Genomic DNA, 17,853 nt, shown 5'->3' on the forward strand with positions numbered 1-17,853 from the left:
AAGAACTTTCAATTTCCAATTGGTAACGTATTCGTTAGAGAAGTTGGTAAAGTGTGCTTTCATTTATGCTTAACATGAATCCCGCATTCGGACCTGGAACTCATTAAAAAATTTTATTACACAATAGAAGTGCAGTTAGAGCTGATTCATTGCAAGACTGGTAAAGTCGAGAACAGAATCAACGAACAGTTTTAAGATATTGTACTAAGAAGAGTAGAGCTAACTTGCCGTAGTACACCGCTATGACCTCTGTTGTTTCCAACGTAAACAAAAAAGCCGAAAGACACCCTTCACATTATCTCAATCTTGCATAGACGCACGTAACGATGGCGAGCGAGGCACAAGTTGGCCCAAGACACCCATACGGCTGGGAGAACGGGACATAGTAAACATAGATAACTTTGATAACTAAAATGATCAGACTTTTTCTTCGTCTGTCTTTCAAAATAACGGCCACTTTCTGCAAGAACTCCCCAATCCAACCCCTTCCTTAAGAATGGTAAAAATATGCCTGTAGCACGGGCACGGTGAAATACGATCTGCCCGGAATATTTTTCGCCATACCACCCACAAAAGGGAGAGTAAAAAAAAGAAAACACGCACCATGATCAAAAAGTCAGTAAAGTTTCACAAAATTAAATGTTTGCCCCAAAGCACCTATCTCAATCAGCCCCTGTGGGAGCGATCAAGTTGGAATACTCACAAATTGGCCTCCGTGCTTGAATAATCAATGGCACAGCACACACATCCATATCACCCAAGAATATCCCGAGTACTGCGCCCCTCCTTCTTGATTCATAGAGCCGATATAAATTCCAAGTAGGCCCGTAATAATCACGGCAGGCGGCATCACCACTCCATCAGCAGTCATAACAAACGCCCGAAGGCGGCACAGAACTTTCAACAAGAACGACGCTGCAGCAGATGTACGATCGCGCGAATGCAGTTGCAAATACACCATGAACACAATATAAACGGACGCGGGCAGCAGTGCAACAGTGCATGCCACACAGTTCTCTCACGAAAGCACCACAGTGAAGTTGGCGACACACGGCTGAAAGTAGTCGCCATGTTAGCCTTTTTTTCTTTTCGTCGCTTTGCGACCACTGGAGACACAAAAAAGCATCTCAAGCCGGGTGCCGGGTTCGCCGGCTCATACGAGTTTTCAATGAGCTCCTAACGGTAACGGCTTATCCTGTCATTGGCCGCGGGTGCGTGTGATTTCGTGGCGTGATTGGTAATAGCCAATAGAGTGACATGGCGACCTCCTCTTCCTCCTATTATTTCTTCCTCTGTGTGCAAGGGAAGAGGGAGCGGAAGAGAAAGGCAGAAGTCATGGGTAGATACTCTCCTCTTGTCCTCCTATGGAATACTAATCGAACGTGTCGTGAGTGAGTGTATATAACGCGCTCTCCACTCAATTCTCCTTCTGCATCGGCTGCGCGCACGAAAGGCACTCTCTTTGACTTCCGCTGACGGGCGATGCTTTCCGTGGTAACGTGTTAATTGTTTATATCTTGGGTCAGCCGTGCGCCCTAGTGTTGTAGAACGTTTTGAAAAATGGTAATATCTATACCTAGAATATTGAAGGTAATCTTCCTAAGCAATATCGTTCCGTGTTCAAGCCTAACGAATGAAGCATACATATATGATTTAACTGAGGCACATTTATTATCACAAAACCACAGGCTCACCGCTGAAAATGGTCGTGGCATCAGGAGACAGCTTCGCTAGCTCCACTGTAATAAGAAAAAATTACGTCAAATTCCTCCGAAGATGCATGTAAGATCTACCGTGAAACACCCACCCTGAATTTCACCTCAACCGCCGAAAACAAGGAGTCAAGGAGCTGCGGCGCACCTATGGCCAAGAAGTATAGGCGTTCATTGTGTGGACGATGACGCCTACACCATCTAACATTGCTATAACCTTGCTGTCATGGGCAGTGAGAGCTAGATTGTTTTTAAGAGCAATACTCATGGAGTTTTGGTTTTCTTTTTGCTTTATTTACAGCTTGTTTGATTATTCACATTGATTCTTGTATCAAGGCCCAGAAAAGTTAACAGCCTATTTAGCTATAGTAAGACCTACATAAGAATATGCAAGTATCATATGGGACCCTTATTAGAAAGGACTAATGAATCAGGTTGAGTGAGTTGATGACCGGCAGGTAGCGGGATCAAATCCCGGCTGCGGTGGCTGCATTTTCAATGGAGGCGAAAATTTTGTAGGCCCATGTGCTCAGCTTTGGGTGCAAGGTAAAAAACCCCAGGTGGTCGGAATTTCAGGAGCCCTATACTACGGCGTCTCTCACAATCATATGGTGGGTTTGGGACGTTAAACGCTACATATCAATCAATCAAGTTGAGCGAGTACAAAGAAAAGCGGCTAAATTTATTCTTTCAAGATACTCTCGAACTGATTCTGTGACAGAAATGATGCAACAACTAAACTTACCCACCCTTTTGGAGCACCGTCGTGCATGTAGCCAGGCAAAAACTCTTGTTTTTGCTTTCTCAAAATACACATACGCGTAATCTTATTTTCCTTGAACCACAAAAAACTGTACGGAATAGTGAAACGTTAAAAAATACGGATTCAAGGCTATAGAAAATTTTGTAAATAAAACTTTGTGAATGCTAGCTTTTTTTAAATTTCATTGAATGTACCGAATCACACAAATTTCGTGTGACATATATTGTAATGGTTAGTGTTCTGTAGTGAATGATGTATGGATAATGCAGGTGGTGGAGAAAAATATTGTGATTTGAAAATGCTTGTGTTTTTTCGCCTATGCATTGCTTTTTTATGCTTGACATCAGAATTTGTTCACTGTCTATAGGTAAGACACATTGGGGTTTTTAGGTTTTTTGTGTGAGATGTTCCTTGCTATTTCATGTAAACAATGATTAGATTTATGCCCCACCCCTGTAACGGCTCAATCGACCAGCAGTACCTGTAAATAAATTAATAAAATAAATAGATAAACTTAACAACAATTTGACTTATTACTGATGGGTTGAAATGCTCGTGTTGACAGTGAATATGCTTGTGAATATTGTGTACCTTTTTTACGGCTTGCTCGATGCGATGGTGCTTTTTCTACATAGCAATATTATTTAAAAAAAAGCTCAATATACAGCAGTTTGTATAAGTATTAAACGTTATGCTTTAATTTCTCAAATTTCTATTAGAGTTATAATGGATTACCTAAAAACTTCTGTTTAGTTTGTTTATAACGGTTGTTGTGCTGTCTGAATAAACACTATTCATTTGTTAAATAGGCGTGCATTTTTTTTTTACCAGAAAGAACTGCCAACAGATCAATGTATATGCAATAGCCGTGACCACAGCCTGTTTAACCCTAAAAAAACAGCTGATGAAAGCACTCCCAAATAACAGTAGAAGAAACACCCGACTTTCGCACAAGAATGCTCAAACCAAAACTTACACCTCTGTGGCGCGATGGCGAGGCTGGAAAAGGAACCTTGACACAGTTTAATGCCAGCCGCTAGGAGTGCTAGCAGTCATGTGGGCCACATGGTTCAATGAGAGTGTCCGCTCAACGTTTACTATGTTACTCTATGGCTTCGCCCCTAAAAAGTGCTGTATCACGTGACCTTGGTGTGTGCAACGTTCAGTGAGAGCGCAATGTTACGCCGGAAGGCCCTCGCAAGTTACTCCCAACAGTGGCGTTGACAGAGGCTTGGGCTTGCACTTAGTATGTGCGTATATATGTGCACTCGTGCAAAAAAATGCAAGAACGGCATGGTTAAAACAAAAACACTTGTCAAAGAAAAAAAAACGCACACGTCAGGCATGCGCGGAAGGCGCAGCACAGTCACAGTGAAGGCTAGAACAGCGGCCTTTCAGAGCCTTTTCAAAACACTCATTGGGTAACTGCTGCTAGCACACTTGCTGGGTACCTACTATGGCATTATTAATAATAATTTCTGGGTTGTATACCGGCAATCGCTGTGCTATTCTTCGTCATTCTTCAGAGAAGCGTGGTAACTGCTAAACACTTGTAAGGCATTTTTGGCCAATGGTCCATGCAGCAGCTGCCGCCGATAAGGAATTAGGCCTCAAGTGGGTATGCGCCACAGTTAATAGGTGATCAAGAGCAAGCTTTTGTAATGGGTTGGAGGATTGGGTGACCCACTTGTTACGCTATTCGCATTGCGTGACGCCTCGTTGTTCTTTCGCTGTTCTAAAACGGTTTACCACTCATATTAACGCAATTCCTTTCCCGACCTCAAGCCTGTCTAAGGAAAGTTCGTGAACAAGACCCACGTACCTGCGTGGCTCAGTGGTAGAATATTGGGCTTGCACTCAGCGGACCCGGATCCAAGCCTTCCTGTGTCCTTGGTACTGTGTTTCTATTTTGTGCGATAGTGGCTACCGGCACCGGCGGCCGCGGTGGAGGACAATTACGGTGCCACGTGTGATCCGATTTGGAATCTCATATTAGCTTTCGGTGTAAAAAATCTTTGCTAAAGGGGCAAGTGACCCCTTTCATTCCCGGTGACCTCGAAAGATCCGAAAGGACACGAGATTCACAATGCTTGCATAAATGAAGATGTAGATATTACTCACAACGACTCCCTTGTTATCACCGCTCTTGAAATGAAGCATTGGTCTATATCTCAGTCATTATTATTGCTGTTTTATAACTTTTATAACTCCGCACTTTAATCAATAAGGTACAAATCTGACGTGGCCCGTAGCCAAGAAGGAAAGCCCTAGCCCCCTCCTGTCCTCGGAAATTAAGAAGTAGGGGGTATTTACCGAGGACAAATAATAACAATATTTGTATCTTAAGCAATCCCGTAGCCAGGGGGGGGGGGGGTATGATTGGTAAACAGCGCGAAAAACAACAGTACACACTGAAGCTAGGGAACGCACACAACGCTGTGTGCGTTTCCTTTTAATGTGGTGGTGGTGAAACTTAATTACCTCAACACAATAGGTGTGTCTCCAGCAAGCCCGCAGCCAAGGGGTGGGGGTTATGATTGGCAAACAGCTTGAAAAACCTCTGGACACATTGATGCTAGGGAACGCACACAACGATATGTGCGTTCCTATTTTTGGTGGTGGTAGTGAAACTTTATTACCCAAAAAATGGGTCCTGAAGGACACTCGGCTAGACGCCAGGTGTAGATGGCATGTCCCACGTCGGGACAGAAAGCCCGAAGCTCTCCGCTGCCTTGCGGGCCTCCTGGACAGCCCGAAGTTGGTCTGCTAGAGAAGCGCTTCTTAGCACCTTGGCTTACTGGTATACTTGTTCCTGACGTAAGTGTCTCGTCATGCACAACCAAAGAGCATACGGTTCAAATCTACACGTTCCTAGCACTGTTCACACACATGTTGTCCGTACTAGTATGGGTCGATATGCTTCCTGCACCCTTTTTATGTGTCCTGTAGCATTTCGCGCTGTTTTCTAAGCATGTCCAACCAACAAGCACAGCTATCCACACTTTTGGCGCAGGGAAAGGGCCTCTAAGCCACTCCATTTCCCGGAATTTGGAGAGAGGGTTGTTATGCCTGCGAGTCCACACCTAACGTCCATGCCCCTGAAAAAGGCAATCTGTGTCAAGGCCAGCACGCGAGCCCACCTGACGCGAACAACTCAATGGCGTCATCACGCGGCGGCGCCTCCCTGTCACGCACGCACAGCGAGCCACCTCAGCCCACAAGCCCGTTGCAGCAATAGGCGCCCTCTTGTCTGACGAGCCTTACGCCATACGTGGCGACGTCACTCGTCCTTGGGTGCAGCCACGTGCAGTGGCTTTGTATTTGATGAGAATGACGCAGCCCAGCAGCGACCACATTGGAGGATTCTGAGTTCAGGACCAGCGGCGCTTCTGTTCGGACATTCGGTTACTCAAAGAATCCACCCAGTGCATATAAAAAAAGCTCTGCGGCGCGTCGCGAGCAGCAGATCTATGTGTCAGAGAAGAGAGCTCGGCTCCTCGAGTCTCTAAACTATCGGCCCCAGTGCCGCATTTGTAACGCCTCTGTATCTGTGCTGTACATAACAATTGTTTAACTCACCGTCGTCTCGTCCGCTCGTCTATCAGCTCTGCGCAGAAGCAGTCGCGAGCTGAGAAACCTACGCTGCCAAACGGCTAGTGACCTTCCCGGCGGAGTTCGAAGCAGTGGTGCCTTCGGGACCGTGTTGGCGTCACCGTCTTCCGTAACAGTGGTGGCAGCAGCGAGATTCGGGGCGCCCTTCGTAACGTCGTCGTAGGCGCGCCCGCAGCCATCGAGAAATTCAAGCAGTGCAGAAAGAGCACGTTTCATGTCGTCGCGACGGCAGTCGGGGAAAAGGAGGTTGTCCGTGGAAGACCGTGGGAGTTCAAGGTTGCTGTATGTTGACAGCATTGCGGTTCAACCCGCGTCGTGGGCCTGACAGTGAAGCAGGAGATGCTCTAATGTCTCATTTTCGCTGCAGTCATAGCAGGTGGGACTGCCGTGACCCGTGAGGCGGTGCATCCGTCAGCGGCATGGTGGCAGCCAATGCGGAGACGAAGTAGAAGACTCCGGTCCGACTCGGGAGAGTCCACGAAGTGGAAGCCGTCGTGGTGGCTTGCCAGCTGCCACGCGTGGGTCGGGGTGATGCTCGCGTATGCGGCGGGCTATGATGAGTCTGCCGATGTCGGCGACAGAGACGAAATCAGTCATCGGATTGCTGGTGTCGTGAGCGGCTGGTGGCGTCCTCATTGCCAGGTATGCCCACATGAGAGGGAACCCAATGTAGGGAGAGTTCGCAACCAAGCTGCTAGACCGCATGGAGCTTTTGGGTGAGTCTCTGAGCTAGTAAGCTAGTAGAGTGCCCTCGTGTTCGCGGGAGATGGAGTCAAGGGTCGCGCGAGAGTCACATACTATGGCAGCAGAGCGAACTGTCTTTATCTCCTCAAGAGCCCCGCCACGGTGGTCTAGTGGCTAAGGTACTCGGCTGCTGACCCGCTGTCACACCGGTCCCGTTAATTAGGGAGGCAATCGCCGGGCTAATTCCAAGAGCCGAAGTATCGGCCCCCCGAACCGCACCACGAAAGCGTGGACAATTTAGAAGTGGTCCTTTTTGGCGCGCCAGCGGACGCCGGCTGTGGCCCAAAGAACAAGTCAGAGCCGAGAGTTGATAAACAAACAAATTATATTCTCAATAATGGCAGATCGAAAACAAAACACAAAAATGCACACTCCACAATAGTTGCATACAATATGCCACCAATAAAACCAATCAATCAACGTACTACACAATACAATCAGCCACACTTGAAATAACGGACACGGACAACAATACGCACTACAATGCAGTCGCATGCATTGAACAACCAAGACACTTAAAGGCTAAAGAGATAGAAAACCTATTCAGTCCAAAGTTCTTGGAACCAAAGTCTAGGTGATACTCTTCCGAGAATCACTCACTCAAAGTCCAGCGTTGTTGTCCTTCCGCAGCCCTCGAAGTTTCTCTTCCAGGAAACCTCCCGTCTTCAATTGGCCACTCTTCAAACTTCAACTTCTTCGCCGGAACACGTCGGCTTCACACCCGCAGCTGTTGCCACGCGTCCTCGCTCAATAGCGGTAAACACACGCTCTTGCCTGTAGCCCGAGCCTTCACCCCTCAGGTGGAAATTCTCTTCATCTCCGGCTTCGTCCCTATGGACCAAAACCTTCGCCGACTACACGGCGGAATCCCTACGCGCTCTGGCGTTAACTTCCGTCTCCTCCTGCTTTCTCATCTCGGCTGCTCGGTTAAATACCTTGCGCGCGGCATTCCAGACGCTTCTCGTCATTTCGTCGGCGCGATACGCAGCGAAGGCTGGGAAGAGGGCGAGACGGTTGGAAAACCCTCCCCGGCCGATGAGTCAACTCGGTCTGACCACGCCCCTTTCGTTCTGGAAAAATCGAGTGCTTGCTCGGCCGCCGTTGTGGGGTGAGGAGGTTCGTCGATGAAGCCACGCTTCTGCGGGGAGAGCGCGCGCCCGGGGAGCCTTGGACGTTTGCTTTCTTTTTTTTTCTTTTGACCTCGCGGCGTTTCTCCCGCCCGTTATCGCAAGAATTTGGCGGCGCGCCCGTTTTTAGCGCTCGTTCTGTGACACTGCCCCCCACTTTAAGAATATTATCTCATAATATTCAAAACCACACAAACGAGCGCGAACAGTCACCACACACTCTTACAGACTGTAACACCATCCGTCGCTCATGACACTTCACCTTCACAATAGATCGCCCAATACTATCTTACATTGTAGTTCAATTCCACAACATATGAAATATAGCCACAGGTACACGACTACAACACTTCATCACTCATTCCAAACAACACAAACGTACAAAGTTCTCTCATTACAACAATGGTACAATACTATACATCACATCACAGCACAACACTTCGACACTTGTGACACAGGATACCACAACATTAACACAACATATGGCACTCAACACTGCCAAACACATTCTGCTTTGACCTCAGCACTTATCCTGTGTACTTTGAGCGGCGCTTGCGCCCTTTCTTGCGGTGCTCGCTTGATCTCTTCATGTGTTTCCACGTTCGGCGAGCCCTTTCCAACGACGATATCTGAGGTGTCGTCTCAGCCATCGTTGTCTCTTCCGACACCGTTAACGCGTCATTACATTCGACGGGTCCTGTCTGTTTATTTACCCGCTTGATCATGCCTCTACATTTTTCCCGGCTGGCCAACTCCGTCTCCTTTACACTGTCGGTCGGTTGAGGTCGTGCCGACGTAAGTCCGGTTGCTCGGCCCGTGAACTGATTCGACACGATCGTCTTCTCCTTCGCTGTCTCTTGCGCCGCAGCTTCACCGGCTCTAGTGAGATCCGTCACGGGATGCTCCTCCACTGTATCTCGCGGCCGCTGTGTTGGCGAGGGCTCTATCTTCGGGTCTTCTCCCAAACATTCTGGATCACTTGGCCCTCGCGCCCCGTCGATGTTTCCGATGACAAGGTCATACAGGGGGGTCGTCATGCATAAAGCAGTAACCTTCCCGCTGAAGTACGGGGTTTCAACCTCAGTTTCTGCTTCGGGAAGCAGCCGAACTGTACGGTCAAATAGGCAAACCGGTTTCGTTCTGCCTGTCAACTCACTTTCCCGTACCAAATTTCTCCGCACGATAACAGTGGAACTGCCGGTATCTCTTAACACCGTAATCTTTTTGCCCGCAACATTTCCAGGCAGCGTTGGCATTCCTTTCGTAACACCGGTTGGCTGTTTTGACATTACAGCACCCACAATAGGAATTTTCTCCCCATTCTTCAACTCTACGAATCCATCAGTGACGGCATTATTATCAGATTTCGGTGCTGCTTGCACACAGGATACCTGGTGAGTTTGACTCACTCCGTTCCGACATGCATCTGCTTTGTGCCCAGTCTGACCACACTTGAAACATTTTACAACCGTAGGGCTCGTAAAGATCGTTCGACAGTTTTTCGCGCGATGACCCACTCGGTTGCACAGAAAACATCGCGGAATGCTCTCTGATGCACGCTTCTTTTCTTCGGGAGCCAATTTCTTCGAATCGTCGGGGCACTCCTTCTTTACCTTGGCCAAATTAGTGCCACCTTGCGCTTCCTAGAATTGATCAGCCAATTCAAGCATGTCTTCAAGTGAGTCTGTCTTCCTCTCTTTTAAGTACTGTGACAGGCTTGGGTGGCAACTAGTAAGAAATTGTTCTCTAATTAGCAGCTCTCTAAGCTCATCGTACTCCTGCGCTGTCCCTGAAAGTTCAATCCATCTGTCGAAATAATGGCAAAGTCGGGCGGCATACTGCGTAGCCGTCTCCCCATCAGCTGGCTTTCCTGTCCTAAATCTGTCCCGGAATCCTTCCACGGTAAATCTAAATCGCTTCAGCAAAGCAGCTTTCACCCTTGCATAGTTGGCTGCATCAGTCGGCGTCAGCCTGCCGTACACACTGAGCGCTTCACCACTCAAGCAAGTACTCAAAGCGGTTGCCCATTGATGTTCCGGCCAATTCTGGCTCCTCGCAATCGTCTCAAATCTGTGGAGGTACGCGTCTAGGTCGTCCTTCCTTTCATCAAACGCTACGAGCAGCTTGCTTGGGTTCAAGCGGAAGCCGTGATCTTCCCATTCGCTGCTTTCAACTCTAGCTTGGACGGGAGTTTCACTTCGCTGTTGCAAACAGAGCCGCTCGAGTTCCATCTCATGCTGCCGCTGCCGCTCCCTTTCAGCCATCTGCGCTTCTCTTTCTTCTCTCGCCCTCTCAGCTGCCAACCTCTCTCGCTCCACCGCCTCTTTCTCCTTCTGGCTTACCCACTTCCGTAGTTCGGCGCCAGCAAGACCCATCTTTTCACCAAGAGCTACTAACTTTTCGAGATCCATTGTGTCTCGCAAATAAAACCTTGCCGCGTGTAAAAGTATCTGCCTAAATCGGTCTATCGGAACACTCCCCTGCACTCGTTAACGAGAACACTGAACAACACACAAAATCGTTCCGATAGCAGTATCAGCAACTCGAGGCTCTTTCTCACTTCCTTGGACACACTGTGCACCAAAAGGTCCTGTCGCGGACGCCAGATTAATTGTCACACCGGTCCCGTTAATTAGGGAGGCAATCGCCGGGCTAATTCCAAGAGCCGAAGTATCGGCCCCCCGAACCGCACCACGAAAGCGTGGACAATTTAGAAGTGGTCCTTTTTGGCGCGCCAGCGGACGCCGGCTGTGGCCCAAAGAACAAGTCAGAGCCGAGAGTTGATAAACAAACAAGTTATATTCTCAATAATGGCAGATCGAAAACAACACACAAAAATGCACACTCCACAACAGTTGCATACAATATGCCACCAATAAAACCAATCAATCAACGTACTACACAATACAATCAGCCACACTTGAAACAACGGACACGGACAACAATACGCACTACAATGCAGTCGCATGCATTGAACAACCAAGACACTTAAAGGCTAAAGAGATAGAAAACCTATTCAGTCCAAAGTTCTTGGAACCAAAGTCTAGGTGATACTCTTCCGAGAATCACTCACTCAAAGTCCAGGGTTGTTGTCGTTCCGCAGCCCTCGAAGTTTCTGTTCCAGGAAATCTCCCGTCTTCAATTGGCCACTCTTCAAACTTCAACTTCTTCGCCGGAACACGTCGGCTTCACACCCGCAGCTGTTGCCACGCGTCCTCGCTCAATAGCGGTAAACACACGCTCTCGCCTGTAGCCCGAGCCTTCACCCCTCAGGTGGAAATCCTCTTCATCTCCGGCTTCGTCCCTACGGACCAAAACCTTCGCCGACTACACGGCGGAATCCCTACGCGCTCTGGCGTTAACTTCCGTCTCCTCCTGCTTTCTCATCTCGGCTGCTCGGTTAAATACCTTGCGCGCGGCATTCCAGACGCTTCTCGTCATTTCGTCGGCGCGATACGCAGCGAAGGCTGGGAAGAGGGCGAGACGGTTGGAAAACCCTCCCCGGCCGATGAGTCAACTCGGTCTGACCACGCCCCTTTCGTTCTGGAAAAATCGAGTGCTTGCTCGGCCGCCGTTGTGGGGTGAGGAGGTTCGTGGATGAAGCCACGCTTCTGCGGGGAGAGCGCGCGCCCGGGGAGCCTTGGACGTTTGCTTTCTTTTTTTTTTCTTTTGACCTCACGGCGTTTCTCCCGCCCGTTATCGCAAGAATTTGGCGGCGCGCCCGTTTTTAGCGCTCGTTCTGTGACACCCGCAGGTCGCGGGATCAAATCCCGGCTGTGGCGGCTGCATTTCCGATGGAGGCGGAAATGTTGTAGGCCCGTGTACTCAGATTTGGGTGCACGTTAAAGAACCCCAGGTGGTCAAAATTTCCGGAGCCCTCTACTACGGCGTCTCTCATAATCAAGTAGTGGTTTTGGGACGTTAAACCCCACAAATCAACCATTTATCTCCTCAAGAATATCGGCAGCAAGCTTTATCGCGGCCATTTCAGCGACCATCGACGAGGTGATTATGGGGAGGCGGCACTTCTGGACTGCACCAATAGATAGAGCAATGCACGCAGCAGCAGCAGAGCCATCTTCAAGGACGCAGCCGTCGAAGTAAACAACGAGGCGGTCACTCAGCTGATCGTTCAAGAGGGCGGAGCCCTCCTGCTGTATGGCTGCGAGAGGGGTGGTGTTTTCGCTCTCACCTCTGGGAGGGTTTTGTGAATGACGAGAGGGACGTGGTGGTATGGAGATCGCCAGCCAGTCAGAATAGTATGCGTCAGAAACAAGGAGCGATAGTTCGTTGGCCCGCTTGTCCATGCATGAGTGGGGGAGAGAGGAGAGCCGTCGCACGAGGCGTTGGCCTTGGAAGGAGCCATTGAGGCTCAGGACTTGATTGAGAGCTTGTTTGACTGCGAAAAGAGAGAGAGAGGTTTTTCCTGTCTCGGCGAGGGTGGGGCCAACTTGGGTCTGCGTCCTCGGAGCCCTGACAGGGCTACACTCAAAAGCGCGGTGCTGGGTGCAGATAAACTAACAAGAAAGGGGGCATGGGTGTACCAAGTAAGTGCCGAGAGCCTGTATTCCTAGAGGTTTATTTATCCTTCAAAAGACACCCGATGGTTGAAATTCACAGAGCCCTCAACTACGGCGCTCCACAGAATCGCATCGTGCATTTCGGATGTTTAACACCAACAAATATTAGCGATATTACTGCGTTGTAAAACTAGAACAGAAAGTTGGGATAGTTGTAGGTTCGTGCTTGGAATGTAAAAACAACGCGAAGTGGAGATGAGGACTAAAGAAGACACGACAAAGGCGCTGAACTCACAACGAAAAATTATTGGAAGGCACGCGCACATATATCAATCGGCCGATGTAGCCACGTGGCATGGCATGTGCGCAGCAGAACAAACATAGCACAAACATTACCTTATAGCGTCGAATTGCAGCACGTGTTTTACACCCGAGAAAAAAGAACAAACTGGAACCCAAGTTCCAAACCTATAGCTTCTTTTCACGAAGGGCTACAGATGCTTTACTCGTGCACCTTTCCCCCACCTTTTTAATGTAAAATGCTTCTATTAGCCCCCCCCCCCCCCCCCAAACAGCATTTGTCCTTATGACCAAGCAAACAAGAGGCTTCCTCTGCCATCAGCTGGCCCTGATTGTCGTGCCACCATCTAAGGAGGCACCAATGAAGTGCCTATCTGATAACGGCCCGAACATTATCTGGACGCGCTGAAATTGCGTTTTTCAACACGTTGCGGGGAGAGTGTCAGCACCTCTATATTCTTGCACCGTGCAAAAGATTTTTTGCTCTTCGAGCTGTAACACCGACGGATGCCGAATTTCTCACTCCATCGGGCATATGCTTTGGTGCTGAAAACTAGCAATATACTCGTCTCTATAGGCTGAATTAACACTGAAAAATACTTTTGCCACAGAAACTCAAGCGCATTTGAAAAGTGGTGCCTGGAACTGGTTTAATGGCAGAAACTAACTTTGTGCCGTCACAGAAACGATATTGAAAAATAATGAATGTGTCTTGCGGCTGCGCTGTCATGTGCACGATAAATAACTTGCCGGGAAATGCGTGCCAATCGTGCTCCCTGCATGATTGCCTACCCAGTGACTTTGCCACTTATAGATAGCCCGCTGCTACAGCCGTATGTACGCATTTGGACTGGTTGGTTAACGAACAGGAAAAAAAGCGCAATGAACCTGCGTGACCCCATGTTCGCCCTCATGAAACGAACAGACAACGATGCGATATAAGAAAGGTACAGGGACATTACCTGTATATTTTAACTGCACAATAAATAAGTTTTGACGTAAATGGAAATGAACAAATTTAGTTGAAGAAACCCAGGGTAAGTTGACTGCTATGTTGAAACTATAGCGGCAACTGAATGCTCTGCACTGTCTACATACAAGTGAGTATAAGGAAGAGAAGTATACTGCATGTATTTGCTTTACTGTGTTTTTGTAACTCGTCTAAAGTACACTTTAGCGCTGTTTTTATTTTTTTCCCACTTCCAGCGATTCGGAGCAACCATAAATTACAACTTTCTGGCTACTAGAACCGGGCAGAGCACCTTTGCGGAAGGCAAATATTGCGAAGTTCAAACGAGAAGTGAAGAAAGGCAAGCAGTAAAAGGGTTAAACAGCAAGCACTGGCAGCCTGCATCGACACATTGCCATCGACGAGCAACAATGTTTATTTCAGATTAAAAATTTCTAAAATAAACAGTTTATCGGAGCAGTCGCGTCATTCGAATCATACCTCCTCGTGATACGTCTTTTTTTAACACGATGGTGTTTTCTGCTGTGGTCCACCAAGACTGCAGTGACGTATTTTCGTCACGGAACTGACGCCATAGAAGATCAGATTACATGGCAGAGAAGAAATCCGTAAATTGGAGGCAAACTTACGACTTTTCAGCTTGCGACAACAGATGCCCGACATTCTAATCTAATAGAGCGCGAGTGCGACCCACTTGTTACGTACAAAGTCAAAAGCAGCATGAAGTAAACACTGAGCACCATTCACACAGGATCAGCGTTGACTACCAACTGCTTGGTTTATTGGAAAGGGCATGCATATACATAGAAGCAGGAAACTCGAAGTGGCTGATGCCGCGGTTCGAGGGCTCACACGCCGAGCCACAGAGAAGCCACACTATAGGGAGGAGAGGAAGTCGCATGCTTGCCTAAAGAAATCACAAACCATTACCGATTGCAAAGGGCCCAGTTTCCTCCTGAGACGTCCCCCGCTACGCCACCGATTACCAATGAGAGGGAAGACTACTCAACCCCTTGTCTATCCGGTTCCCTCGTGGCTATGTGTCTCAATCAATTCCCACATACAGGGATTCGTACTGGGGCCGGGAAGTAAGAGACGCTACGACCTGTTCCTGTTTACTTATTCATTTAATTTATTACTAACTGCAAACATCGTATACCCACGTATATCAAACACTACACAAAATAACACATGATTTAGACACTCGCGACGTTCGACACAGGGCAGGCACATAGAGAAAATAACTGCAACAATACAAGGATATGCATATAAAAAAACACACGACGACACAAATAATGAAGTTATCAATGAATAAAACAACGCAATGTCTCAACGCGCCGCTTCCCTGCCTACAAAGCTCATCTAAATATGGTGCATAAAGTTCGTCTCACGAATGGTCCGTGTTGTCAGTCTTCATCGTCTTCGTCGTCTTCTTTGTCTCTCTCGGCGATTTCCATCTTTATCTTCTTTCATAACGTCCCGCAATCACTCGGTTCCTTGTTTCTCACCTCTAACTTTCACTCCTCGTCATATCATATCTGCCTCAGTCATCATCTCATCCACTCGCATTGCTATCTCTTTACACCGTTATCTTCCTTTTCCATTCGGTCTCTCTACCATTTCGAGCTCATCGCATCGTATGTCTCCGATCGCCATTCCGTAGTCCCTTTTTGTAGGACCCGACTCCGCCCCTCCGTGGCACCTAACCAAATGCCACTGTTGACACGACACATTTCTCTCTCAGTCGGTGTGTATCATCTTCGACGGCCTCCTCCGCGGCCAACACCAGTGAACAACCCTCTCTCAAACAAAGCCGAGCAAGTAACAATGTACAAACTCAAGCCTCAGAGAGAGAGGTAGGCGAGCTGTCCTAAGACACGTGAATAACGGGCGAACAATGGTCTCAATGCTCCGACAAAGAGCGTCGTCTGTAATGGCCATCGTCCGGAGTTTTCAGTGTTGTGCCGAAATGTTTTCGGCCGAACAAATAGCTCCGGTTTCTGGTACCCGATGACCCGTTGTCCAGACCAAGACTCAACGTCTCCATGCAGCTGGTGTCTCCGTGAAATTCTCCGCTGCCGCCGCTTCTTCGTCATTCAACTCCGCGGGTGGCCATCTACGCATAACGCAGTAATGAGCCCTGGAGCCAAAGAGGCTGACGGAAAGTCAGGCCGGGCCCAACACAGGCGCTGCAGCAGAGTTGCATTCACCGAACCAACAAAAGGTGCTCTGCTGCTCCCCCATGCCACAAATCTGAAGGGTGCGCGCGGATTATTGCCACCGTATACTGTCACACTGTCTGTAGACAACAAGGCGCCGCCCGGTCCTCGTGTTTGCGCGGGGGGGGGGGGGGGGGCGAGAATAGTAGAAATAATCCTTCCAGGTACTCTACTCCAAAATGCCTTTTAGTTACCCCGTATGTTTTCTTTTCCTTTTTTGTGGGTTGAAGAAATGAACGTAAACTTCTTGCAGTGGCTGGGGTTCCGTCCGTGTTTGCGGGGGCGTCACAATCCCTTCATCTTGCAAAAGAATTTCCCCAGCGGGGAAATTCAAACAAGAGAAATGCGGGCGCATACACCTTCGGGTTGCGCAGCGAAATTGAGACATTGCGGCAGTCTCATAGAAATGCGGAATATGCGAACACAGCAAACTTGTGATTCAGCCCTGGCGGCAGCGCGTCGCTGAGAGAAACCAATCGGTGATTGTCGCTGTATCATCGCCCACCACGAAGCACTTTGATTCCGTGTTTATATATACCACACACAACACACTTGAAACCTTGAGCATCATCGCAGAAACTCGTGGATGACGTGTGGACAAAACGCACACTGGTCCCAGCTGCTCCTCGGATGGTTTGGCACGCAACGTTCAGTCAAGTGTGCGGAAGGTTCAGTATACCATGCGAGCACGTACATCACACACTTCGGCTGCAGCGTCCACTCTCGGCACAACCGAACAGAGGATAGACACATTTCAATACGCCTTCATTCCCCACATGCGCAAAATTTTAAGATCTTATCGAACCTTATAAACCAAACGAAAAGCGGGATGGCGGGAGAACATAGGTCATACAGGCAGCAACACTGAATCACCCTCGCGCATCTCCTGCCTGGCCTTTGCTGCATCTGTCGGTGAGGGAAAGGGACCTTCAACGTGGATTGCCTGTACGGATGGCACATCTGAGAAAGTAGCGTATATGCTGTTCTATGCAACTGATGACATTGGGCGTTGTACATCACTACCGATCACGATGCTCCCTGCTTCCTTACGAGGTGCGACACTTTCGTGTGGGGAGATGCCGTGACCCCTTTTCAATTCGATTTTCACCTCACCTTGTCGATATCGAGACTGCTTCATCACTTCCAACAAGCCGGCACTCCCCGCCTCCTATCGAGGCACGACACTATTGTGTAAGGAAAACGCCGTAGCTTGTCCCTTATATTTACTTGCCTCATCTCATCACCTGTTGTGCAGCGTCTATTGATGTATCTCGACCAACCACCTCGCATAATTGGTCTAGCTAGGGCCACAGATGCCTGTCACATATCCTGTCTCTCTAAACCTTCTTGTTTCTTAGAACAGTCCATTTTGCACCTTCCTCTCCGACAAGTGGGGAGAGTAACCTCAGATTCACTGACTCCATGTTCTTCTCCCATCATTAGGTGATAATCGATCCTAGGAGGAACCACTTACTCAGGGATCAACATCAGATACTGCGAGCAACATAAAACCACACTGTAAGCAAAAACTATCCGTGTTCGGGGTTTTTGTGGCTCATGACCTCTGAAAACTTTCTCGCGTTTAAAATGACTATTTCGTGTAGGAGTAAAAGATGGTACATGACATAGTTTTACCACCACCTCTAAGGCAAGTAGTGTATGGATGTTAAAATCCAGTTTTACCACGTCGGGAGTTTTCTATCACGGGATTTTCAATCAGCTTTTCAGAGTTTATTACCACGTGACGGCAAGGTGCAGCTGCTTCGGTGGCTTTTGCCCCATAGCCCCCCATTGTGACGCTCTCAGTGAATCCTGAAGGTACCTGAGGACCACAGATCTTTTTTATTTTTGGCATCGCCGTGCCTCAAGACTGACTTAGAGTCAAC

The sequence above is a fragment of the Rhipicephalus microplus genome, chromosome X (assembly GCF_043290135.1).
Source record: "Rhipicephalus microplus isolate Deutch F79 chromosome X, USDA_Rmic, whole genome shotgun sequence".
Taxonomy (NCBI): domain Eukaryota; kingdom Metazoa; phylum Arthropoda; class Arachnida; order Ixodida; family Ixodidae; genus Rhipicephalus; species Rhipicephalus microplus.